Source organism: Rousettus aegyptiacus, unplaced genomic scaffold (genome assembly GCF_014176215.1).
Source record: "Rousettus aegyptiacus isolate mRouAeg1 unplaced genomic scaffold, mRouAeg1.p scaffold_m13_p_3, whole genome shotgun sequence".
Classification (NCBI taxonomy): Eukaryota; Metazoa; Chordata; class Mammalia; order Chiroptera; family Pteropodidae; genus Rousettus; species Rousettus aegyptiacus.
Window position 1 is genome coordinate 158167448 of NW_023416306.1, and position 21383 is coordinate 158188830.

Consider the following 21383-nt stretch of genomic DNA (forward strand, 5'->3'; position numbering starts at 1 on the left):
GCCCTTGAGAGAGAGAGAAATTGAGAGAGAGAGAGAGAGAGAGAGAGAGAGAGAGAGAGAGAGAGAGAGAGAGAGAGAAAGAAAATGACTCTACAGAGAGATAAAGAAGGGGAAGAGAAGAGCCTGAGAAAAAGGAAATGTTCAGGTCCCAGCTCATGACTTAAAAAATGAAATGTTGAAGCAAAAAGAAATGAATATCTTAAATTCAAGGAGTCTGAAATGACTTTCTCATAAATCTCTAAATGGCTAAAGGAAACTGTCGTTAAGCATTCCTACTTGTGCTGTGGGCCAGGAAAAAGATGGTGCATGCTCCGTGCTGTTGCCAGATTAATCTTCTAGAAGAATCACTTGCTCATGTCATTCCCCTGCTTGAGAACAGACAGTTAAGGGAGTGAGGCTTGGAGTCAGGCAAGTGTGAGTCCCAGTCTTGCTGTTTGTCCATTTTACCTGGGACAACCCACTAACCTCTTGTTGCTTCAGTTCTTTCATGTGTGAAAAAGGATCTTGATAGAACTCACCTTCCAGGGTTCTTATAAGGATTTCATGAAATCATGCAGGTAAGACTCAGCACAGTCACACGTAATAAATTCAATCAATGTTGGCTGTTATTAATAGATGAGGCCCATTTCTCCTGGCATGGTGTTTAAGGTCTTTTATCATCTGTCTTTAAGCAGGGTGCCCTGCTATTCTATTCTGAATGCTTTTCTTCCAGCTAAGCCAGTATCTTGTTTTATAATTTGATGTGTGTCTTTCTTCCTCTATTATGTGGTAAGCACTTTGTGAGTAAGAGATAAGGTCTTACTCAGTTTCGGAGCTCAAAATGTCCAGGAGAGTCACTAGACTGCTTATGAAAAGATTAGGTTTGCAAGGTCTGTAATTTTAAGTCCATGTGCTTAAATCTAGAGTGTTTTAGGAAGCATTTAAGCTTGAGGTAGGACACCAAGGTAGGCCTTGAGTTTTCCTGTATGTGAAATGAAAGAGTTGGATGAGATGATTCATCAGCAGGGCTCTCTCCAACTTAAAAATGCTGTGATTTTATTTAATGTTTTAACTTCACCGTGGTCATGTTTCTGTGAAGCCAAATATCACCAACATCAAGTCTGAAAGATTATCCAAAATAGCTATTTTTTCAAACACCCACGTGTTTCATATAATATGGAAAGCATGTCTTATTTATTTATTTTCTAACATATCTCTCTGTTTTCAGTGGGGTGTTTGACACCAGACTATTCTTTACTGTGAATTTTATAAGAGAAAGCCAGCCTGGATAAAGCAGATGGTTGGAGGATTTAGAAGATGTAGCTAATCCTTATGTATTTTTGCCTGTTACATGCCTTCTTGAATAGTCCTTACAAGAAAGTAGCAAAGGCAAAGATTTTTAGCTGTTATCAGTTGTCCTTGATGATCATTAACGGAACTGCCCTTTTCTTGTGGAAAACTTTTGGAGGGAGAGAGTGGTGACATCAGGATGACACTCCTTCTTAAATAAGAACTGGGTCATTGGTCATACAGGTGATAGATAGCTTCACAAAGTTGTGCAATGGGATAATTTCCAAATCTGTGGCTGCCTCCTCCCTAGAGGTGTGCCGATGAATCAGATGAGCTGAGTGTTTTCTGGAAAACAGTAAATAACAAACGTTTAGTAAATTATGTAATTATTAAATGAGACATTGGATTCTTTGAAGAATGAAATTATCCTCATGAAAATGAGCAGTTTCTTTCAAGAGGTAATTTATTTAACAGTAAGAGTAAGCTCAGCCAGCGTATGGTCATACAGGTCCAATCCTGTTGAAGGAAAAGAATTTGCATTTTGAAACTCTTTCCAGTGTCTCAGCCTGTGGCATGCATCCAAATGTGTAAAACCAGTAAGCAAGTGCTCCAGTCAGCCCGTGGATCAACAGTGTTTGACAGGCCAGCAAAACGAGTTTCCACATAACTGTTCCATTCTTTTGGGAAAGTCCTGAATGATTTATTTTAGGAAATCTTTTATTTATTTATTTATTTTTTGGGATATGGTTCAATGCAACCTTTAACTTGAAGTAAAAAGCGAAAAAGCCAATGAATACAAAATGCGAATTATAAAAATGAATTGAAAGGAGTTGAGGAAAGCATTTTTATTTCTTTTCAGTTGTGTGGGTCGGTATAGTTGAAACTGTAACTGATGCTTCTTTCTCTGAGATTTCCTGTTGTCCCAGACCTTCCTGCAATTTGAGTTTCAGTCGGAAGATATAATAGAGGTAGCACCTATTTTTATAATATTTTCTCCATGCCAGACCCTGTCTTAAGTACTTTACATTTATCAGCCCATGTAATCATTACAAACCTTCAACATGAGATAAATACAAGCTCATCCCCATTTTACAGATGTCATAACCAAAGAAGGCACAGAGAGGTTAAGCCACTTGCCTGGGGTCACACAGCTCAAAAGAACCCAGCAGTCTGATTCTAGGAGTTAACCTTGTACTATGTTTGTCAGACTTGAACTTGCATCGGAATCACCTTAAGGGCTCCTTAAGTCAGATTGCTGGGTACCACCTGCAGAATTTTTGAGTCAGTAAGTATGGGGTGAGGCCAAAAAATTTACATTCTAAAAAGTTCTCAGGTGTTGCTGATGCTACTGGTCTGAGGGCCACCCTTTAAGACCCCTGCACTATGCCTCTCTGTAATAACTGTAACCCAGAAAAATAGTGAAGGTTTTTTCATTTGAAAGTCCAGATTATAAGGCCACTGAGGACATAGGAAAATATGCGGTCACTCTTATCTGGCCCTTTTGGATCCTGAGACTAGACTAGCTTCCCAGGGTAGAGGGAAGGAAGGAAAGCATGGACGTTGGTGATTTCCCAAATCTTTCTCTTCCGAACTCTTTCCCAAGGAAGGCTGGGAAGATATAGGGGAAAAGCAGGATGTCCAGGTAGGTTTTGTGCATCCGGGAGCGGAGAAAGCCTGCATCCTCTGCCAGGTGCAGCCCGAGGAAGCCGCGCAGCTTTGGCGTTCCCACCGTGTGCAGGCTGGGGAAGCCCGGAAAGTGACTACAAGGAGCGGCTTGGTAGACGAGCTTCAGACTTCATAGCGGAGTTTCCTGGAGCCTCAGCAAGAGTCAGGGGCAGGACAATCATCCCCATGAGCATTTTAGGAGCACTCAGATATGTCTGGCCGAGAGCAGCTGACTTGGTGAGATCGTGGGGTTGGGATAAGGCTGACAGCAGTGATCTGTGCTGATGAATGGCCAAAAACTGTAAAAAAAAAAAAAAAAGAAAAGAAAAAAAAAAAGGAGAAGGTTTCCTGAATGCTGTGTGGACATATAACTACACATGGGACTAGGTGCCCACCTTCTGCCCCCTTTCTCATTCCCATGGGAACCATATGCAATGCCTCCCCCCCCCCAAAAAAAAAAAAAAACAAGAACAAAAACAAAAAACAACTCAATGGCATTTCTGGCAAAAGCTGTTATATTTCCAGTTATGGTTAATTACGGGGGAGGGGGGGGGGAACCAGATTAAAATTAGCCAAGGAAAGAGATAAAAAGGCAGAATCCAGTAGGGACCCAAAGACAGAGCTTTTTTTTATTTTTAGTTTTTTGTCATCTCATGGAGCTATGTGTAGTGTAAACTCTTTCTGGACACGGTGGTGACAATACATGTGGAGTCTTGCCAACCAGGGACACTCCCTCTAACCTTGGTGTCCAGACAGTTTATTGGGGCTCAATCATGTGCTGCTCATGTGGCTGACTGGAAGTCTTTAGCCCCTCCAGGTGACTGGGCTAATAATACCTATAGTCTCTAGTTCCTCTGGAGGTTAGAATTGTTCTGTGTGAACCCCATCGTAAATCACGTGGTTAGACCATCCAGGGGCCAAATCCTCCAGGCAAACAAAGACAGCCCTATCATGAGGAGGATTTCAGGGACCTCCTCACCTCCATGTAGCTGAGGACAGAGGCCAGATCTCTTTTTGGGTAAGGCTAATTCTCCACCATGCAAAGGGTTAGGATTTTCTTCCTCTCTGCCTCATCCTGCTGGCTAGAACACCAGTTTAGTGGATGCAGCTCTTGTAGCCATCACTGTGAGGAAGAAACCATATCCTAGAGTTGTTGGAATGATGTCTGAGCAGGAATCTGGGCCCCTGATAACTTCGTGGACAGCTTAGCTCTAACTTCTTTTATACAAATGAGAAATGAAAGTCCATCGGATTAAAGCCATTTTTTTTTTTTTACCTCCCCTGCACTCATTAAATATAATAGTAACCAAAACTGCATATTCTTGGCTTTCTGATTTAGAAAGATAATGCCTACTCTCTTACTTTAAAAATATCCTTATTTAAAAAAACTCTCACTAATTGTCAGGGACATATGATTCCAATTTTCAATCCTCAAAATACACATTTTTTGAGAAGTATTTTAATTGCATTTGGAAAGACATTTCCTTGAGAAGGCAAAAGTTCTCTCAGCGTTTGCTCAGTGTTTGGCTCCAAACTTTCATCAGAATATTCAGTGTCCATTTTACTGAGGCTACATTTGAATGTGTCAGGCAGGGTTAGTTTGGGGAGTTTTACTTTTATACCAAGACTAACATTTGCCATAGTTTTATTCACTATATGCTTATAGCATGATGGCTCCTCTCCCCTGTCACCTTTTAGTGACAGGTGGCAGTGGTTTTCTCTACAGTAACTTTTTGGTGTGCTTGTACGTGCTGTCCCCATCCGACTGTGTCTTTCCCTCCTGTCACTCATAAAAGAGTTGTAATAGCCGTAATTCTCTTGCAATCAGTCAATTGCTGCAGTTAACAAATGGTTTATTAGAGTGTTAACCTCCATTAGCTGAGAGGCTAGGTCATTAACTGCCTCTGATAACCATTTCTCAAGGTTTATGACTTAAATAATCACTTAAATAATGTCTTTTGGTCTTTTATCTGGATTAAAACAAAGTTTTATAAGACCTTAGAATTTAGGAATAAAATGAGTAATATTTCTTAAGAAATATGTATAGACATGAGCTTCCTATTTAGATTTAGAAGGTCCAAGAAGAGATGAGAGACAGACTCTGTAACCGCCATGCGCCCAGGAAGTATTCTCTATGACGACATATGTATGTCTTCTGGGGAGTGGAGTGTGTAAGTAAATTAAGGGTTTTCCTTTTAACTTCTAATTTCTTGTTCCAGAAACACCAGCAGTTTTAACATCAACTATGTAGCCTCAATGTGTTATGATTTATTCATTGGTAAGCAGTTATACTCTCCCTGTACTTAGTTTTCTATCCTAAGATGGAAACTCCCTTCAGAGAGAAGGGAGCCGTTACTGTGAGTCAGTGTTTGGCATCTCTAGTGATTCAGGAGCAAAAGTCGTGACATGAAAAGGACAGTGAGGTTCACAGGTGTGATTGTGTCACACCAGTGCTCACAAACCTTACTTGTTCTTGATCCCCTAGGAATAAAGATGTTATAGGCAGGGAAAGTGGTAAGTTTGGGGTGCTAACTCATAGAGTGACAATTTCCATATTTATTTCTAAGGTAGGAATGATGGTATTAATATTTATGTTCCTAGCTATTTTGAGGATGAAATGAGATGCCTATGAAGCATTGATGAAGGGGATGAGGGATTAAAATGCCACTTATATTTTCATAATGCTACTATGCCTAGAAATTAATGTTTCAGAACAGAGAGATGACATTTCCTCATTGCATTCTCTCATTCAGTAATTTAAATACTTTCAACAACGCAAACCTTATACAGCTGTTTTTACTTCTAACGTAGACTGCAGCCAGTCTTGTTTTTCATTGACTTGGCTCTTGTGCAAAAGAATTTAGCAAAGAAGGAGCATGAATCATTTCTTATTCATCTCTATAGCTACTTTGCCTGGTACTGTGCCTATCATACAGTACGTTTTGAATAAATATTTGTTAAATTCCTCAAATATACGTGGTAAAAACCAATTTCTTGCCTTTTTTTTTTTTTTACAATTTCTCAATAATGATATCTTTATGAAGTAGGTTTTTTTAAAAAAAATACTCTGTGTTATATCAGTTCTTTATTTACACTTCCACCTACTCTGCTAACTTGTAGGGTTAATCAGAGTATAAACGGAATCTTTTTCTCTTTGTATCCTTCATAAGTCCTAACACCGTGCCTTATACTGTAGCGTTTCCCAGAGGGTGTTTTGTTGAAGGCTAATACTACAATAGGGTGTTGTATTATTACCCTAGTACTGCTGGAAAAAATGAACACACTCTTAGTGGCTTAAAATAATACACTTGGATTATTTTGTCATTCTGGAAGTCAGAAGTCCAAAATCAGTCTCACCGTGCTAAATAAATTCAAGGTGTCAGGAAGTTTGACTCCTTTGGAAGCTCCATGGGAGAATCTGGTTTTGCCTTTTTCAGCTTCTAGATGCTGTGTTCATTTCTTGGCTTGTATTCTCTTCCTCCGTCTTCGAAGCTAGGAGCGGAGCATTTTTACATCTCTTTCTGCTTCTGTCTTAACATTTCCTTCTCTCTGTTTCTGACCCTCCTATCTTCCTCAGGGACATGTGTGATTATACTGGGTTCACTCAGATAATCCAGAATCTTAATTTAATCACACAGGCAAAGTTCCTTTGCCAATAATGTAACATATTCACAAGTTCTGGGGATTAGGATGTGAACCTCTCTAGTATGCTGTTATTCTGTCTGTCATAGATGTTAATAAGAAGGGAATAAAATGGTTCCATAATTAGGTAAATATGAGAAACGTGGTATAAATAGCACTGAACACAAGACTTTTAATTCAGGATTTTTCCGAACCTTTATTCTCAAACTTTTTGGTAACAGCCTTTTTTAAATTTATTTTAGCTCAAAAGAGTATTTAATGGACTAGTGTTTGTGGTAAAGTGGAGGAAAAATCTGGAAACTATCACTTTCCATTACTTATAGATGGACCTTAAATATCTAAAATGAATAATATCATTTCTGAAAAGACCTCAGTTCTTTAGATTTTGGCTCTGTCTGGTTAATCAAACTTTAATTTATTCTTCATTAATTTCCTCACCCAAAACTGTAAGGAATCTTCCTCACAGTTTCAGCTCTGACATGTAAAGTACTTGGAAGCTGTCACCCCTATCCTTACAAGTAAAACCCTGAAAAACTGAAAAATCATCTACTTTACTTGGACTCAATAGAGAACCAAGGTTGTGGGACAAACCACTACCTTGAAATCTGTAGTGACAGGTGCATCCAGAGAGATACAGCAACCAAGATCTGCTCACCGGGAGCAGAAGCTCTGGGAACTGTAAAATGATAAGAACATTTAGATGGTGATTTTAACAAATTGCTGCAGGCGGAGTGTGGACTAGTTTGAGAGTGAGAAACTCTCAGGTCCTAGCCATTTGAGAGATCCTCTCATGATCTTTCACAGGGAGCAGTGGGGAAAAAAACAAACAAACAAAAAACAACATTGCGAGATATGCTCTTAGACCTCCCCATCACGTAGGCATTTCCTCCAGGGGAAAGGACTTTGCCAGAGCAGAATTCTGAAATCTCATCCCAGCAGAAAGGAGGAAAAATTTTCTCATTCTTTTGAATCCTCTTCATACTTCCTGCCTCATGTAAATGGGCAACAAAAATATAGTCAACAAGGGACTGGGTTCCAAGGAAATACATTGGGAATGCTGCAGCCCGGGGAGGGAGTAGAAGCAAGGTGAAGCAGCTCTACCACTGAAGGACGGACAGAACACTTGTGAAGGCTGCAGCCTTGTGACACAGGCTTGATGAAAGAAGGAGATATAATTTAAACATTATAGAATAATCCCTCTCCTTCACACCCTACATAACATCACACCCAGAGTCTCCAGTATGGCAGCAGAGGATTGTAGCTGAAAAATACATAGTGAAGCCCCAAAGCCAACAGGGGAGACAAAAACAAGTACACTAGAAGAATTTGAAGGTTCTAGTGTTTGCAGTAACAGCAAACATTGGACATAAACCAACTCCTTGCCAGCTTAAAACATAAATCCTCACACTAACAGCCTATTTAAATCTTCAGTTCCCATTACCTCATACTACAGGTCCAGCTTTCAACAACAACAAAAAAATGTCAAAGGTAAGCCAAAAGGCAAGAAAAATAGAGAGCCTGAAGAGAAAGAAATCACCAGAACCAGACCCAGATATACCACAGATGCCGGAATTAGAAGATAGGGAATTTAAAATTATGGTAATTAGTATGTAAAGGTTTCTACTGGAAAAAGTAGACAGTATGCAAAAACAAATGGGCAAAGTAAGCAGAGAGTTGGAAATGATAAGAAACAATGAAAAGAAAATGCTAGAAATATACAGTGACAGAGACAAAGAATGCCTCGTGGCCTTATCAGTAGACTTGACACAGCTGAGGATGAAAATCAGTGAAGTCGATAGGCCAATAGAGAGTCCCGAACTGAAAAACAAAGAGAAAAAAAAAAAAAAGTGAAAGAAACCAGTGAGACAGTGTCAAAAGGTGCATCGTATACATAACTGAAATACTGGAAAAAGAGGTAAGAGAAAACAGAGAAGAAGTATTTGAAATAATACTGACTGAGAATTTTCCAAATTTAGTGCCTAACACCATCTGCAAACCCAGAAAGCTCAGAAGATACCAAGTGAAATAAATACAAAATAGCCCATACTTTGGTGTATCCTATTCAAGTCTCCAAAAAATCAAGGACAGAAAGAAAATTTTCAAGAAAGCCAGAGAGACCAGGAAAAGGATAAAAAAATATAGCAAACTAGCGATCAAAAACTATGCAAAAAAGAAGAAAGTACAGCAAAATCTTTAAAGGGTTGAAAGAAGAAAATCCATCGACTTAGAATTCTGTGTTCAACAATGTTATTCTTCAAAAGTGAAAGAGAAATAAAGACTTTCTCAGAAAAAAAAATCGAGGGACTTCATTACCATCAAACCTGACATGCAAGAAATGTTTTTAAGAGTTCTTTAGGCAGGAGAAAAAAAAATGTTATAGGTTAGAGATTTGGTTTCTGCATAAAGGAAGAGAGTCAGAGCAAGAACGGAAGTAAAATAAAATTTTAAACTTTTTTTTATTTCTTATTTTTAATTAATCTAAAAGATTCATGGTTTGTTTAAAGCAATAATAGTAACACTATATTGGCTGATTCTAGCATATGGATACGTGAAATAAATGACAGCAGCGTCACAAAGGATGGGAGGGAGAAATCGGGCATACTCTCCTGTAAGACACCTATACTGCATGTGAGCGTGTAGTGTTGTTTGATGGTCGACTTAGGTTATTAAAAATGTATATTGTCAACTGTAGGGTAACCAGCAAAAATGTTAAAAAGTTTTAAATGATATCCTAAGATAGGAGATATAATGGAATTAGAGAAATGCTAAATTAGATAGGCAGAAAAAAGAAAAAGAGGAAGAGAAAGCAAAGAACAAATGTAACAAAAAACAGTCAAAGATAGATATTAATCCAACAATATCAATGATCACTTTAAATATGGATGGTTTCAATGTACCGATTAAAAGATGGAAATTCTGAGTGAACAAAAAGACAAGACCACAACTATACGTTGTCTCAAAGAAACCCACTTTAATAATAAAGATTCAGATAAGTTAAAAGTAGAGAGATGCGGGAAGATGTACCATGCTAACACTAATTTAAAAATGGTGATTATTTTGGTTTCAGAATAAAAAAATATGGTATGGGTTACAGTTCTATCATTGAATGAGCATGAAAAGTTACTTAACCTCTTTCAAACTCAACTGTAAAATGAAAGACAAAAATATGTCTTAAGATTGATCTTAGGTGCACGATTAATGCATGTAGCATGATCAGCATCATATCTGATGTATAATTTTGCATAGAATAACACCTGTTTTTCCTCTGGCTTCTCATAGAATAATAACTCACTTCTTTTCCTCCTTCCTTGGTCTTCATGTTACTATTTGTAAAGATCCTGTGTTCCTTTCCTACATTTTCTTTTAACATTTTTATTTTCACATATCTGTCAGTCTTCTGTATGACATTAGTGTATGGAGTGGTGATTAGATGAAATCTAACAGCTTAGATGTAGATTTAGCAATAATTAGTAAATAAGTATGGCAGCCCATTTTGGAGAATTTAGCAAGTTATTCAGATGGGTTCAAGCAATTCTGAAGAGTTATCTTTCTCCTGATCCAGATGGGAAAATAAAGTATTTAGAGAATATGAGTAGCTAGAATAAGCTCCGCATTGAGTCCTATGATTGGGACAAGGTAGGAAGTATATTTGTCAGTATGACAGGAAAACTATCCCATAAAAATTAATGACAAGGAGAAGGAGCAATGATATAGTCCTTCAATAAAGTTGGAAGAAATGGGTGAAAATTAATTCCCAGTGATCAACACTAAAGTCAATAAATTGTTTTGTTTTTTTTTCATACTTAGGCACTGGAAAATAAAATTCAAACCCTCAAACTCCCAGTTACAGAAATGAATAATAATAATTATAGGAAGCCTGCAACATAATGGTCATTTTAATTACCATGTTTTTGCTTCTGTGATATAATTAGTTGGTTTTCTTTTTCTTTTTTGAAAAATTTAAAGGAGAGACTTTCCCAGCTGGTTTTAGGTCCTCTATGTTCTAATAAGTATAATTATATCTTCCAAGCAGCAATGTCCAGAATCCAAGGAAGTAAGGAGAGTCAGACACTGAACATCTTGTATCACAAAAAAGAATGTAATGACATTTGCGAAAGCTAGTTCCAAAGGTCTTTTTCAGCTACAGAGCCAGCGGAGGACAAACTAGACTCCATGGGGCTTTTGTCATTGGCAGGGATGACTGGCAGTGCCGTCAGCTGTGCCCTCCCATGTGTTACCCTTTCTCCACTCTGGTCCAGGTTAAACCCTAATAGTGAATGCAGTGGTACTCCCAGGCAGTTATTGAACAGAAGGCGTTACAGCCTTTCACCAAATTTATGCATTCTCCATTGGCAGCTAGAGTTTTCAATTGGTCTTAGTATTCTTCTAAACTATATCCATAAAGAGCCGGCACTGCCTCAGTCAGATCATTCACAAGACCAGGGAGAGGCAATGAAGGGGCTTGCTGTAGCATAGCCCTAGCCATAAAGAAACAGCTATAGACCACTTTATTAAGTAAGAGGCCAATTGCACAGGACATCACTATGGGACGACCTTTCTGATCACGGTCTGTGAGCAGTTAGAATGGGTTGCAAACTCTGGGAGGGGCCATACCTACCTTTTGGGCTATGAGCTGTGATTGCTATTGCTCTTCTGGAGATGCGTCTAGGACTCTGAAGTAATACCCCATGGTGGCAGTTTCTAGAGGCTAATTAAGAGTTGCATAGAAAATGATATCCCTATATCTGCTTTAAATTAGCTGCCTGTTAATTTGGAGCAGTCCTCGGTTCTGACGCGATGGGATAATGCAATTAGAAGTAGTTTATGGCTCATTTCTGTACCGTTTGTTGCTTTATGGCTGTGGCGGGATACAGCTTCCAGTTGTTAATGAGGACCCCTCTGGAATGAAGGGTAACGAGATGATAATGCTTCCCCATTTGTACCACGCCTTAGTTGTGGCAGAACAAAGGACCTCGCTCAGACCCTCTTGTTATCCTCATCGTGTACTGACCACACAAGGGGCGGAGGTTAATGGGCAAGCTTTATCAGTCATGATTCTGACAGCACAGAGGGCAAGTCACCTGACCATTCCAATTGTCAGGACTCTTGTAATCCAGCTCCACACAGACTGCTGAGCCACCTTCTCTCTCTTCAAGCCTTGGCCTCTTCTTTGCTTTCCCACTCCATTTTATTCCTCTTATAGTAGAAAATGTGCAAAAGCAGAAAGGGAAAGACAGAGAGCATCTCCTTGTGTATCCCCCTTATTTGAAAAGGAAAGAATAGTTCTCAGGAGCTTCTACTGGACTTGCATTGAGCCACCCTTACCATAGCCATTTTCAAAGGACTGTGAAATCACTGGGATCAACTTAAACAGATTGTGATTCTCTCCCTGGGACTGAGTACATTGCCACTCGGCAAAATCGTGATTTTGATGGCCAGGAAGAATGGGAGAGATGGCCGGTGGCTGGCCACTGAGAGTTGGAGGCCACAGCCAATTAAGTAAGAGGCCAATTACAAAGAACGTCACTATGGGATGACCTTTCTGATCACGGTCTGTGAGCAATTAGAATGGGTTGCAAACTCAGGGAGGGGCCATACCTACCTTACTAACCACGGTCTCTTCGGCAGATCTCTAAGCCTCCATTGTCCTCTGTGCTGCAGTTGCTTCCTGCCTGGGTTGCTCAGGCATCAAGGCTTTCATGATACCACGTGGCTTTCTCTAGGTTTCTCCATGCTGGAGCAAAGTTGTGTCCCACACAAATATAGGGACAGTGTGGTCCCTTTTCCAAAGTGGCTTTGTTGTGTCCACGTCTCACAAGTTTTCTCGTACAGAGGTCCCCACCCACAATGCTGGAAGCTCCTTTCTCTAGGGAGATCAGATCAAGGTCCTGGGGGTGGGGTGGGAAGCAGATACTTGTGCCTCCCTGACTCAGTGGCAGGAGATTGTCCGCCTACCTGAATATCATCTCAGGTGCACTTTACATTACGCTACTTGGAAATTTAGTATTAACAAAACAAAGCTATAGTTGAAGCTGTGAATTTTAAGAGATCGAACTCTAGTGTTAACAAGCTAGAAGAATGCTCCTGGAATTATTGACTTGAAGAAACAAATCATAAGTTGTATATACTTGGGAAAAGAAAACATTAGAAATTTTGTATTAGATAAGGAGCTTGTGATGTAATTAAGATGGACCCCACCAGAAACATCTGGATCTGGACACTGGCCAGCTTTCATAGGAAGGTAAACTGCTATGACTTAGGCCATGTTTCACATAATGAGAGGAACATGGGACTGGGAATGTACAAGAATCAGTGATTCTGGGGATAGTATTACCACACAGAAATACAGACAATTCTTAATGTACCGTAGGTTAACTTATGATTTTTTGACTTTTTGATGGTGTGAAAGTGATATGGATTTAGTAGAAACCATACCTTGAATTTTCATCTTTTCCCAGCCTGTGATATATGGTACAATGTTCTTTCATGATGCTGGGCAGCAGCAGTGAGCCAAAGCTCCCAGGCAGCCATGAGTGCAAACAGCTGATACTCTACACTAGCAGGGGTCCCCAACCCCAGACCACAGCCTCGTACTGGTCTGTGGACTGTTAGGAACTGGGCTGCACAGCAGAAGGTGAGCAGTGGGCGAGCGACCAAAACTTCATCTGTATTTGCAGCCGCTCCCTAGCGCTAGCATCACCACCTCAGCTCCACCTCAGATCATCAGGCCTTAGATTCTCATAGGAGCACCGGTTGCTGGTGCCAGCAGGTTGGGGACCACTGCTCTACAGTGTACCATTTGTCAACATTTTTTAGACCTTGTGTTTGGTGTTATCACATTCCATCATGTCTATATAATGCCTATCTGTGTCTCCTGCTTCTAGTTAAGAAAAGAAGAAAAAGGCAGTTACTCTTGAGATGAACTCAAGCTAGTTGCCCAGCTATAGTCTAGTGTAAGTGTTCTGAGCACACTTGAGTTAGATAAGGCGAAGCAGTGATGTTCTGTAGATTAGGTATATTAAATGCCTTTTGACTTGCAATATTTTAAATCTACAATGAGTTTATGGTGATATAACCCCCTTTGTAAGTCGAGGAGCATCTGTAATAAGAATCAGAAAATGCCAACCAGTAGGTTTGTGGGAATGCCTAGAGGTAGGTGGAGACCAAGAAAACCCAACATACAGTAAATACTTAATAAACGGCTAACTGCCATTTATGTTCTTAGCAGTATGTTTGCTGATGAAACGGATGTGTAGATTTAGCCATTAGTGTCAGATGGTCCTGATTACAGAGTGTAGACCTGTCCTCCCCTGTGTCACTTTTCCACATCCCTGTCGTCGCAGAGATGTTACGTTTTTTTGGAGGATGTTTGACTGTTGGATGCCTCTCTCTGTAGACTAAATTCCCTGAGCACAGAGGTTATGGCTGCTTTTGTCCATTAAAATATCCCTAGACCTATCACAGGGCCTACTTAATAAAATATTTTTAAAAACTAAATACATAATAAATGTATGAATAAACAGATTTTAGGGTAGGTCTTTAATCCTTGGGGAGAATATTGAGAATAGAATAATGAGTACAACTGAAACTAAAGCTTTTATTAAGAGTTGGACACAAGGTCAGAAAGGACCAGGTTCAAGAGAGATTTGAAGCTGAGAACCCCAACCCTACAGAGGTCTACGTTGGAGAGTGGGTGTCAGACAAGCCCTCCTTATGGGTGGAGATATGGAGTCAGGGCGGTTGTTTAGGCCATCATAATTATTTGGTAGCTTCTCTCACTTTTCCTTTTCAATTGGAGGTTATTTAAAGATGGACGTCTTATCTGGTGATACTTTCATCACCTTGTGTGTCTTGCATACATAGGTAAATGCACTGTGCTTGTTGAGCGAATGAATCAATAAATGAAGGAAAAACATTTCAGATTAAAAACTATGAAGACACATGAACGCCACATGGGAAGTCCGATGTATGGCTGTGCAATACAGAATATATCCGTTGGATGAATATATTTTTTGGCTCAACATCAGAAAGCGACAGACATTTCTCATTAAGTTAATAAATCATAGGCTCAGCTGGTTTCAATATCCAACTAACACAAATGGTAGTTGCATTTTTGCCAGATATGTCAATGACAATCTCTAGATATGTGGCATCTATATTTTCTAATGAATGGGGAATAGCGATTGCTCCCATACTGAGAGAGTTTTGGATGCTTGAGAGGAAACTAGAAACAATAAAATGAACAGAAACGTTAAATACTACTGGGTTTCTACTCGATATCCACTTTCTGCTTCTCCATTACTAATTTAACCCAATTTCTTGGGTTGCAATGTACTCCAATAAAAACAAAATCCTCAGCATCCTTTGCAGCTGGCTGACCATGTGATCGTTCTGAACCAATAAGGTGTAAGAGGAAATTATTCGCTACAAATGTGTAGGTTGAAAATATACTTGACTTTATTCTTGTTTTTATTTTATTGTGTTAAATTTATATTACATAAAATTTGCTATTTTAATAATTTTTAAGTGTATATTCAGTGGCATTGATTACATTCACAATGCTGTGTACTCATCACCACTATCTGTTTCTTACTTAGACTTTTCCATCACCCTAACAGAATCTGTGTACCCATTAAGTAATAATTCCCCCCTCCTGCCGCTGGTATCTGCTAATTTGCTTTTTGTCTCAATAAATATACCTGTTGTAGATCTTTCATATACATGGAATCATACATTTCTCCTTTTGTGTCTGACTTATTTCATAATGCATGTTTTCAAGGTTCATCCATGTTGCAGCAGGAATCAGAACCCCATTCTTTTTAGAAATTAAATTAAATTGAATTTTATATTTGTTTCAGGTGCGCAGGTCAATGGTTAGACATATATGTAATTAATGAGGTGATCCCCCGAATTAGTCTAGTACCCACCTGGCACTGTAATAGCGATTATGATATTATTGACTGTATTCCCTATGCTGTAGTCTACATCCCCGTGACTGTTTGGTAATGATTAATTTGTACTTCTTAATTCATTGTTTTTTTTAGGGCTGAATAATATACTATTAAATGTACATGGAATATTATTTACCACTTCATCCATTAATGGATATTTGGGTTGCTTTCACCTTTTGTCTATTGTCAATAATGCTGCAATAAGCATTGATGTGTGTTCAAGTTTCTGATTCAGTCCGTTTTTCAATTCATTGGAGTAGAATCGCTAGGTTCTATGGCAATTCTATGTTTAACTTTTCGAAGAACTAACAGACTATATTCCATAGTGGGTGGGTGCATCATTTTATATTCTCACTAACAATGCAAGAGTGTTCCAGTATTTAATCCTTGCTAATAAATGTTTTCTGTTTTGTTTTGTTTTTTAATAGTTATCCTAGTAGGCGTGAAGTGGTGGGTATCTCATGGTTTTGATTTACATTTCCCTAGTGACTAATTTTGTTGAACATCTTTTCTTGTGCTTTTCGGCCACTCTCATATCTTTTTTGGAGAAATGTGAATTCAAATCCTTTGCCCATTTTTTTTAATTGGGCTGTTTGTCTTGTATTGTTGAGTCGTAGGAGTTCTTTATATGTTCTGGATAATAAACCCTTTTATTTTCTCCCATTACATGGGCTGCCCTTTCACTCTGTTGACAGTGTCTTTGGATGCACAAAAGTTTTAAAGAAATTTTTATTGAAGTATAATGGACATATAACATTATATTAGTTTCACTTGTATGGACATAATGATTCAATAATTGTATGCATTGCAAAATGATCACCGCAATAAGCCTAGTTAACATCTGTCAGTGTACATATTTATATTTTTTTTCTTGTGATGAGAACTTTTTAAGTTACTCTATTAGCAACTTTCCCATATGTAAATCAGTATTATTAACTATACTCACCATGCCATACTTGACATCCCCATGACATTTATTTTACAAAGTTTTAAATTTTGATCAAGTCAAAATTTCTTTTGTTTCTCATGCTTTTGGTGTTGTATCTAAAATACATCGCCAAATCCAAGGTCATGAAGATGAATAACAATGTGTTTAACAGTACAGTGTTAACATTACATGAGTGGATTTTGTTCTTTGGATTATCACCAAACATCAATTTTTAGTTAAATCTTAGGAATCATCATGTTATTAACTTCTCCATCAGTTGTCACTGTTACAGCCACATACAGAAGGAAAAAGGGTGGGGTGAGGTAGGAACTAGCATCCTGAAGACTTGGCTTCTGTTTCGGGCTCTGCCAGTGTAGCAGATACTTGTTGACCTTCCTTTCATCCATTTTCCTTCCTTCTGTTAACAGTCTCTGCCATTTGGGCTTTATGCCTCCTCCATGCTCAGTTCATGTGCTACCTGTGGAACTCCACTCCTGCCTTAGTGCTGGACACATGATTGAGTCACTCGAGCCCTGGCTGTGAGCAGGACATTTTGGTTCAGTTAGAACATTTTATTTTCACAGATGTGATGAATTTTTTTTTTTTTTTTTGCTGGTAATTACAGTGCAGAAGCAGATGCTCTTTCTTACTGGACTTTACCCCAAGAGAATAAAGTCTGGAGCTACTGGCAGATACCCGGCAGTATAAAGAGAGGTCCTACCTGGGAATGGAGCTAACTTAGAAGATGGAGAATCAAAAGCTTGGGAGAGGATCCTCTTAAGCTTACTCTTAAACTTGAACCAGTAACTCCTCTTTTTGCTTAAGCCAGTCACTTACAACTGAAAGAACTATGAGACCTTGAATATGTCACTTCACATCTCTGGGTCTCTGTTATGTATCTGAGATGATGCATGAGTTCTGTTTTGGAATCTGAGAAATAAAGACACTGCAAGGTGAAGTGACTGTTTTCAAGGTCACACAGTATATATCCTCAGGAGCCCTGAAACCTACAACTTCAAGTTTGGATGTTTAGTTCTAGAACAGAAAGAGCATTGTTTTTTTATTAAGCAAAAAACTGACTGATGATGTCTTCTGCAGACTTGCCCAGACCTGAAAATTCCAATATAACAGAAAGGAATTGGAGCCTTTAGGTAAATTACTTCATATGTTCACCCTGCTGAGCTGCAGATGGACACTACAGTGCAAAATGCACTAGGGGAAGTGCATGCACCCACAGTTGATGTCCTGTGAGATCTGCAAATTTTACTTGACAAAGGAAATTAAACTTAGCTCAAAGAAAGCTTTAGGCAGTTCTGAGATATTGAATGAGCTCCCGCTTTCTCTTTTTTTTTTTTTTAACATCTCAAGTTCATGAACTTATTTTCTTTGCCTCACATTTCATCATCTCCCTAACAGATGGGATTATTACCCACATCTTGGCTAGGATAAGAATGCAAGGCTGCCACTTTCTGGGACAGTTCCCTGTCCCTGTAGGCTACATTCAACTGGCACACACCTGCTTGATTGAAAAGACCCCTTCATACACTGCAGACTCTTAGGTTTTTTCCTTCCGTCCTTTCCTCTCCTCTCTTCTCCCCTTCCTTCCCTTTCTTTCCCTCCCTCCCTCTCTCCCTCCCTCCCTCCCTCCCTCCCTCCCTCCCTCCCTCCCTCCCTCCCTCCCTTCCTTCCTTCCTTCCTTCCTTCCTTCCTTCCTTCCTTCCTTCCTTCCTTCCTTCTTTCTTCTATTCCTTCCCGCCTCTCTAATTCTTAAAGAAAACTCAACTTTAGGATTCCCCTCCAGTCCCGCCTTTCCCTGGCAGCAAAGGATTTTATTTTTTCATTGTCTTCTGCGTGGTTTAGGGTGGCTGTAGTGGCCCTCCCTTCAGGGATAACTAAAGACAATTACTTTTTTAAAAAAATATATGAAGCAGATTTTTTGCTTGACACTTGATAAAAGAGAAAAAAACAAACTTGGATTCCTACAGAGGCAGAATTTGCACACAGCAGGAGCAGTCGTGAAAAAAAAAATTTTAAATCTAGCTCTAACTTTTCATGTTATAAATGATTGCATGAAGACCAGAGTGACAACAGGGGCTGCTCAGAATTGTGCAAATAATTCCTGGCACGGTTAGTCCAATCCAAATCAAAGCTTTTAATGATAGTCTGATCTGAACAGAGCCAAAGTTCCTTCTTTGTAGAGAACTCCTGAGGTTTCTAGGTTTTACATTAGAAATTATCTAAGTAGAATAGAGCTATAGTATTCAGAAGGATGTTGCAGATGGCCAGTTTTATGTGATATATTTTAACATGTATAACTGTTGAGTTATTTACATAAACTCTGGCCTAGTTCTACAATATTCAAATTTATTCTGTTTACACACACACACAGAGATGTATAATTTTACATAAATGCATAATTGCTCTATCTAACTTAGTTTCTTTTTGTTTTCTCTTTCTTTTCATTTTTACCGAAATCACTTCTTGCTCCCAGCCTTTCAGGAAAAGCAATGATTTCTTTTTGTTTTTATGCTTACATATTATATAAGAATCATTAATGCACCTGTATAGACAGTGCACACATATTCATCTTTCTAAATAGTGTTTTCGATATTATAAAAATAGGATCATATTAGATACACTTTAATATATCTTGCTTTTAGCTACTGGTTTAACTCTAAAATTTTAACATAGCTATGATTCCTTTGATTATAAATTTCAGGAAATCTTGACTGTATTAATCTTAGTCATTTTATAGTCTCTTGCAAGTCGCCTATACTCTCTTCCACATACTACCCATCATGTCCTTCACATGCCCTGTTTCAATTAAGAAAGAGATGAAAAGGACATTGTATGTTGTACATAGATAATTAATACTTGTCGAATGGATGGGAGAACTCAAGTTGTAAATGGAGACTGAAATACAGTATCACAGGGAGATGGTGGAGTGGATTGGGGGTGGGCTTATCAAGAGCTGTGGTCCAGGTTGGGTATGTATTCCAAAGCAAGGAATATTGAAGCTGAAAGGACTTGTGTCTAAGTTACTCCAGTAGTTCTCATACTTTGTGAGCATGAGAATCACCTGGGAAACTTGCCAAGAAAAGTGACATCTTTGGAGCCTGATTCAGTAGCAGTATGCGTGACTGAGGAATATGCATTTTTAAGAAGCACTCCAGGTGATGCTGTATATAGGTATTCCTCAACCAGATTTTTGAAAAACTCTTCCTTTGGGTATGAGGAACAAGAGTTCTAGGAGCTCATTGACTTGCTCAAGGTCAAACAATCATATTTAGTGGCAAAGATGGGATTAGAAACTAATTCTCCTTTGAAATGGAATACTATTGACACTTAATGTATCTCTAGGTGTCTTATTTTCATAATCTTTGGTAAAGGCTCTAAAAATGTTCCAATTGGCTTCCTTTCTCCAAGTCTTCATTTGCAAAAAAACTACATTCTCCCAAATGAGAGATATGAGTATTGTAACCTTAGAAGGGTTTTTGAGAGATGGAGACTGAATCTTATTAAATAAGCCATTTCAGAGTAATGTTACTTTTCAGGTAATCAAGGAAAAGAAATGAAGGTAAGTGACTTGCCTGTCTATTTCGAATATTCTGTCAAAGGAATGTTAAATAATCTCGTTCTACTTGCTACTTGGTTATTTTCACTTAGAATTTTAGGAAAATAACTCTGTTGATATTTTTGGAATCGGGTTTGAATCTTCTCATTTGAACATGGCTTCGTGCAGGTGGAAGAAGAAATCATTTGGTGAAATGAAATAGGTTAGTAATATTGTTAAACTTTTGGGGTTATGTTATGTATTCATGGCTCATTGTGAAATATTTTTATATCTCTGTGCTTCAGGGGATGAATATTACCCGTACAAGTTTACAAAGCTTTATATTTAACATAAAATGGTTTAGGACCTCATGGGGCAATCTAGTTTACAATTAAAATGTCGTGGGCAGTGAGTCCCTCATTAAAAACACAAAGTAAAACTTAACTCACACCATTAAAATACCTCCATTTATTGCTACAAACATGCGCCATCTGGGGTCATTTCGTGCCTCCCAATTTCTTATTAGCAGGGGAGAGATTGAGGCTGACTTCTTCCAGAAATCAGTGTGTCTTACATAATGGAAACGCACACTGCTGATGGCAAGTGGTCCTTAATTACTGATGGGAGCCTCTGACCAAACGCTAATGCTGGAACGTGTCCTTCGCCAGCGTTTCAAAAATGACTCAACTCGCAAATACCTACTGAGGTTTACTTTTCTTAATGACATTGCCTGTTATCACTAGAAAGACAAAGTTTAATTATTAAAATTTAAAAAGAAATACACATTTTCGTCAACTCATAATAATGGTAAGAGCTCTTTGTTACTCGCAATTTTTATGTAGTAACACAATATTAGCATGACTGCTTTCATCCTCTCCCACAGCCTTTCAGTTAGGTGTTATCATCCCCATCTTTTTGGTGAATAAACAGGCTTACAGAGGTAAATAGTCTGCAAAGGCAAAATAGCTGGTGAGTCGCAGATGTGGGCATGATGCTTCTCAGGGGGACATTATATCGTAAAGATATTATGAGGCTGCCCTTTCGGGGTAATAGCTATTCGTATATAAAGGATTAATGCACAGTGACTCCAGCTGCATTGAAATACCTTGGTACCTTAGGCTGGGATTACAGTCTACCTCTGTTTCTCAACGTGTGGTCCATGATCCAGCAGCTTCTGCATCACCTGGGTGCTTGTTAGACATGGAATTTCAGGTGCCACCAAGAACTGCTACATTAGAATCTGCATTTTAAATAGATCCTCAAGTGATTTGTATGTATCTTAATGTTTGAGAAGCACTGGACTAGATGATCTTAAATTTACCTTGTACCAGCAGTACTGTGTGGTCCATGCAAAGAGGAAGACTCCATGCCTCCC

General features: G+C 38.8%; 1 long non-coding RNA gene across 1 annotated transcript in view; it reads left to right on the forward strand.

The window, feature by feature from the left end:
* The first annotated feature begins 19145 nt into the window (after positions 1 to 19145).
* The window catches only part of LOC118600334, a 108458-nt gene continuing 106220 nt past the window's right edge, over positions 19146 to 21383 (forward strand). The window contains exon 1 of the long non-coding RNA XR_004956318.1: positions 19146 to 20231. This is a non-coding gene — a long non-coding RNA (uncharacterized LOC118600334). The remainder of the gene's footprint in view (positions 20232 to 21383) is intronic.